Below are 6,670 nucleotides of genomic sequence, written 5' to 3'. Positions count from 1 at the left end.
CCAGTGATTTCCATCGAGGAACGTAGCCCGTTGGAGCTAAATAACAACCTGTGAGAACCACAACAGTCTCAGGAACCATGTACTGCAATAATGCAATAATTAGTTTTATGTGGAAATTGTTCTAATGACATCCAACCGCAGTCAGAAGCCGTTTTGCTCAGCTCTCTTCCTGGAAGAATGATTATGCATCTTGTTGTGATGGGGTCCGGCCAGCGGTTCTAGTAATATCCACGGCAAAACTAGGAGTGATTATTTAAGCTGTTTTGCTGGCTGCTGTTGTCACACGCTTTCCCAGAATCCTCCAGCCTCCTAAACGTTAAGTGTTGATTTGTGGCAGGCTGCCCGACTTTCAAGCAGCCAATTGTAGAACGGCAGAGCATCTTCCACTGCATCGGCTGATATTTCCTGCTCTCCCTCCTCCCCTTCGCATTATTGGGAAAGGAGTGCAGATTTTATCAGGAAACGGATGCTTTGCTGATAAGCTCTTATTCAGCCAGGAAGAATTTCACAGGTTTCATGTCTACATTATGTAGGCAATGTCTACTTGTCAAACAAAAGAATTCTTCGGGTGTTTTCACACCTGTAGTTTGTTTGCTCTGGTCTGAATCAGGGACCAAATTTTTACAATGTTGCATATTGCCTGGAGTTTGGTTTGTGTTCACACGGCAGCGTTTTTTCAAATTTTGGTGCGCAAAGAAACTGTTCTCTAATTGGTCAGAATTTCCATGCGTGAGAACTCACGGAAGTAAACAAAGAAGAGCAGACTTCCAGAACGCAACAATGGAGGGACAACTACGTGGCTTGATCTTGGCCCTGGTCATCTTTTTTTTTTTTTTACCTCGTAGCATTTTTTCACTCAAGACAAACGATACAGTTTGAAAATGAGGCGCAGCTGCGAATGGAAAACTATGTATTAATGTACTGGAATTGCCGAAGGCGCATATCAAGACAGTTCAGAAGGAGGCGTGCATTAACCCTCCTAAACTGTGACGTGCTGTGATATTTCCGATTATCCATCAGGTATGCCCGTGGTCTTCAACACAGCCTGACGTTACACCTGTTTAGTACTGATGTGAATAGCGAGGGCAATTCAATTCAATTCAATTCAATTCAATTTATTTATATAGCGTCAAATCATAACAGAAGTTATCTTGAGATGCTTTTTATATAGCGCAGGTCTAGACCGTACTCTATAGTTTAGAGACCCAACAACAGATCCCACCAAGAGCATTGCATTGGAGTGCGCTGTGGCCAGGAAAAACTCCCCGTTTAGCGGGTAGAAACCTAGAGCAGAACTGGGCTCTGGGTGGGAGGCCATCTGCTGAGACCGGTTGGGTTTTGAGAGAGAGAGCGAGAGAGAGAGAGAGAGAGAGAGAGAGAGTACAGCAACCACAATAATAGCACAGCAGCTGTAAGAACTAATACAAGTAGGACTAATAACAAAAATCAATAGCAGCGGATGTAAAAGAGCAAGTGGCTCTTTTCTAGTAATGTTGTTGTTGTTGTTGTTGTTGTTGTTGTTGTTGTTGTTGTTGAACAGCGCAGCTCGCTACCGGATCTTATTTAATCCAAAAAGGTGCAATGCTTTCTCCAGCTGGGCCGGATTGAGGTCGAATCACGTTCTCACCACAAGGGAAGCGTACCGAACTGTACCGCAGTTCGCTTGTTTTGGTGCTGCACCCGAGTGAGATTGCTGTGTTCAGACCTGCCGTAACGAACCGCACCAAGAGGGTAAACGCTCCAGGGTTCGATTCAACTCCTTTCAACCGATCTAAACACGCCCTAAGTCTGATAGATCGAATAGCTCCACTTCTTGTCATTGATTGATTGCTCATCAAAGTACTTGAGTATGACACACTTTCTAGTAAATTGCTTTGTGTTAAATTCCCCTGAAATACATCTGAAGGACTTTGCTGCCCACACACAAGCAAACGATGCTGAATCATTTCAGCTGAAGCTCTCATACAGTACTGCACTGAAGGAGGATGCTTGGATAATAAGATACATAGCTCTTACAGGTTATTAATGCATTGCAATGGGATGTAAAGTGTATTTGTAATCATTATCTATTTAGTAGCTGGAAGCTCAAAGAGAACAATTCAACTAATCACGTCTCAACATCCATCCATTATCTGTAACCGCTTATCCTATTCAGGGTCGCGGGGGGGGGGCTGGAGCTGATCCCAGCCGACTTTGGCGCGAAGGCGGGGTTCACTGTGGACAGGTCGTCAGACTATCACAAGGCTGACACATAGAGACAGACAACCATTCACACTCACATTCACACCTACGGGACATTTAGAGTCAACAATGAACCTAACCTGCATGTCTTTGGACTGTGGAACCGGAGAACCCGGACAAAACCCAAACTAACATGGGGCGAACATGCAAACTGGGGCCCAGAGCTGGGTTTGAACCTGCAACCCCTTGCTGTGAGGCGTCAGTGCTAACCACTGCACAACCGTGCAGCTCCACACCTCAACATGTCTCTAATTCTAAATGCGTTTAGTTGTGGCTAAACCATCCACTTCCTTTTCTGAGTTGAAAAAGAATCAACAGCCATCGCTGCTCTGTGAGGCTGTACTAGAGCTAAATGCTAATGTCATCAGGTGTGGGCGGCTGTGGCTTAGCGGTAGAGTGGGTCATTCACCAATCGGAAGGTCAGTAGTTTGAATCCCGGCTCCTCCAGTCCACATGTCAAAGTGTTCTTGGGCAAGATACTTAACCCCAACAAATTGCTCCCAAAGGCTGAGCCAACATCGGTGTGTGAACGAGTATTTAGATTAGATCCTGATGGGCAGAGGCCCAAAATAGGTAAGGGTGGGGGCTAGGAGTAGACCGAGGAGAAGAGCTGGGTCTTGAGGCGGGACTGAAATAGTGTGAGAGATTCAGAGTCCCTGATATCTTGTGGGAGGAAGTTCCATAGCCTGGGAGCTGCCCTGGAGATGTAAAGTTCACCATCTTAGTTTAGCGTGTTAGCATGCTAACATTTACTAATTTGCACTAAATACAAAGTAGAGCTGAAACTGATGAGAATGCTGTTAAGTTTTGCAGATATTTGGTCATGAAGCAAAATAATGAAGAAAGTGGGATTTCGACCTGAGTGATGCCACACTAGAGGAAAAGTAAAGGGATCAATAAAGTGATTACAATCCATCCTGAGGGGAATGACAGAAGTTCATAGTTATCCGTACAGTTGTTGTTGAGCAATGTATCCTCATACAACACAGCATTTACAGGAATACATATCTTACGCAAAGTTAGTCCTCATTTTTTGCGCAATTTTTGTTCAATTTCCGCTCGTTACATGCATGCAGTGTTTTAAAAATACACTTCTGTCTTCAACTTAGTTAGATTTAGGCAACAAAACAACTTGGTTAGGTTTAGGCAATACAACTTGGTAAGGTTTAGGCAACAAAACAGCTTGGTTAGGTTTAGGAAAAGTGCGGCTGTACCTCAGTTGGTAGAGCGGGTCGTCCTTTAACCGCAAGGTTGGTGGTTAGATCCTTGGCTTTCCTTGGGCGAGATGCTGAACCCTAAGTTGCTTTACAGCTGCCCAGCGCGCCTGAAGGCTTAGTGTGGGTTAAATGCAGAAGTCATGTATGTACCTGTATGTTTATGATGAATGTAATGAAGTTTTTTAAGAAAAGATCGTGGTTTGGGTTAAAATAACTAACCCACTATGGAAGTTGCGGTACGGGAGTACTTAAGTTAACGTTAAATTAATGTTGACTTCTGGTTTCACACGGGACACGAACCGCGGTCTCCTGGGAAAAAATCTGGTGTTTTTTTCACCCCACCATCCACCCCGACCTCCTCCGTATGCGGCGTTTGCTGCTCTATATATTTCCTGGTTCACTATTACGTGGATTAAATAGGCATTGATTTCATGGGATATACACAAATTGCAATGCATTACTTGTATAGCTGCGAACAGTACAATCAGCCTGTGTTGAGACATTTTGACTTGACTTGATTTTAATTTTTGACTAGAACAACTTGACACAGAGTGCTGAGCTGCATGTCAAATCTCCAGGTTCTCAGCTTTCAGATGATGTACACCACTTCTATGTGACATCTACTGTTGACCCCCCCGCCCCCAAAAAAAAGACAGAAACGGGTCTATTGTGGGTCTTAGAGGGTTAATCTACAGCCTCTCTTCTACGTTTTCTCTAGAAAGTAAAGTGATGTAATATGTTTCTTGACAGGTAGGAGCACTACAGTACACATCCCCAAGCAACAGATTGTGAAATCACTAGACATCATCTGTTTGAGTCATTGGTTTTTGATACCAAATCACTAAAAAATGGTTAAATTTAGCACCAAATCTGTGTAACAAATGATATCAACCCAAAAAGTGCTGCAACAATAAGACATAATAGAGCATGTGGTCATCTTATACACTACTTCCATCATACTGTTCTAAACCCTTATACACTTTTTTACACACTTTTTTTTTACACACAATTTATTTTAAATAACTGATCAATTCATTCATGTTTATTTCTGATTTATGACTATACAACTACGTTTTCTCTAAAAAGTAAAGTGATGTAATATGTTTCTTGACAGGTAAGAGCACTACAGTACACATCCCAAAGCAAAAAATTGTGAAATCACTAGACATCATCTGTTTGAGTCATTGGTTTTCCCTCTAATCCTCCCCTCTAGCTACATTCTGGGAACGGAGTAAAGATTATAATTGGAAGAGAATATTCGGCAAAAAGCATTAGAAGGAATTATTATTGGGCCACGGATGGCTGTGAAAATGTGTGTAGAGCACTTGGATTTATATGTGCTAATTGATAATAATACAGTATGCACAGAGAGTATGCAAAGCTCTCTTTATGCTGTTAATTAACTCCTTAGAATAGAATTACCCAGAGATTGAAGCCATTTTCTCCATTCAAACACTGAAATCACAACGCATACATCTGTGAAATGTTAGAACAATGTAGAATATGCACTCGCCTTGTAATCTCTATCGCACGTGTTAACATTTACATATAAATGGTTGCACATCACTCAAGTAATATTGGCTAAGTGGAATATTACTGCCATCTATTGGTTTGAAGTTGACACTGCTTTCATTAACTGTTTCAACAATGGATTGTTGAAAGAGCCTGTATCTGTTTTCAAGTTCACATGTGTCAAAAGTTTGAAATGTAGGGAGGCTGAGCAGTTTCCTTCCTTACTTTACCCTCTCTGTCTGTGTCTAGGTCTGTCTGACTGTCCATTTATTTTGTTGAAAATCATCTCCTGGTCTTAAGGTTATTATCACGGGGAGTTCACGGGAAGTGTTGTTTGCCAAACCCAAGGTGGGAAGCTCATTCGGGGACTCGTGTGCTTGATAAAACAGCTTGGGCTCCAAAATAATCGAAACGAGCAAGGATCATTCTGCCGAGGCCTGGACATGAGGAATAACATGAGAGTGAGAATATATGTGCTGGCAGAATGTGTCAGTAGACATGTTGGCTAACGGTCTATGCGATGTCGTATTATCTGAATTGTTGGCCCGTTCTCCTCTTTTCACAACTATTCGATTATGTCCCAGGTTGACTTCTGGTTTCTGCTCAGCATTTTCTCAATGTGAAAAGAAACATAGCAGAGATGATAGAAGAGGGAGAGAGAAAGGTATGTAAAATAAATAGACTCACTAAAACTATCATCTTTTATTCCACTGTAATCCCTGCTGTTTTCTGAACAGAAACGATCTTTTTGCCAGTGTCAGCAACAGGTGCGTTGCAGGAGGAGCAGGTTCCACCGGAGCGTGACTGCCCTCACAGAAACATGTCAACAGCACATCAATAACACACCAAACCGTCCTGTCAAGTCCACAGAGAGGAAACCGTAATACCGCATGCTTCCTCTCCCACGAAACCTTGTCGCTGAACCGGACCACCCAGTGAGAGACGCTGCAAACAAACACTGGTTCATATGTTGCTGCACAGAGACTATTCATCAACCTACTGGTACAAGTCACAGTGTCCACCACAGTTAGTGATACCAGTTGAAATGAGAGAGATTTTTAACCCTCTGAGACCTGCGATCCTGACTGACTTTACTGTCTTTCAGAGGCTCTAGTAGGTACGGTTTTAGTGAAGGCTAGAGTGAAGACACAGATATCATATGAGACTAAAAAAACCTAAGAAATCCATTGCTACCAACCAGGCTAAATAACGCCCCAAAGTTGAGCTAAATTTTAGCGGGGAAAAACTGGCATGGCCCTTTTCAAAGGGGTCCATTGACCTCTGACCTCAAGATGTATGAATGTAAATGGGTTCTATGGGTACCCACGAGTCTCCCCTTTACAGACATGCCCACTTTATAATAATCACATGCAGTTTGGGGCAAAAACATGCAGTTTCTTCATGCAGTATAAATAAAAAGTTAATTTTGCTTATTCTAAAATGGTGTGTTTGAATATTTCTGCATACTGGGGTGGCCTTCCTAGCTCGATTGACAATAAGGGGGTTTCTGAGCAGTTTACACAACACAAGTGCTCGCCATACAATCGCCAAAAAAAACAATTCTTCAAATCTCCAAATGTCAAAAGTTTTTGACAACAAATCACAGCATGTATTTTCTATGGTGTTCCTCAAGGTCTTAGTGTCTTAACATGGTACTTTAGAGGTATTACTGATCATTTTTATTAATTCTCCAGTGGTAA

General features: G+C 42.4%; 1 long non-coding RNA gene across 1 annotated transcript; it reads left to right on the top strand.

Annotated features, from left to right (window-relative positions):
- Positions 1 to 241: 241 nt before the first annotated feature.
- Positions 242 to 6,110, top strand: LOC119492665. The gene is made up of 3 exons (XR_005207832.1): positions 242 to 1,020; positions 5,220 to 5,634; positions 5,726 to 6,110. It is a non-coding gene; the product is annotated as an uncharacterized LOC119492665 (long non-coding RNA).
- Positions 6,111 to 6,670: the final 560 nt, after the last annotated feature.

This window comes from Sebastes umbrosus, chromosome 8 (assembly GCF_015220745.1).
Source record: "Sebastes umbrosus isolate fSebUmb1 chromosome 8, fSebUmb1.pri, whole genome shotgun sequence".
NCBI classification, from domain to species: domain Eukaryota; kingdom Metazoa; phylum Chordata; class Actinopteri; order Perciformes; family Sebastidae; genus Sebastes; species Sebastes umbrosus.
This window is presented reverse-complemented; position numbering and strand designations above follow the sequence as displayed.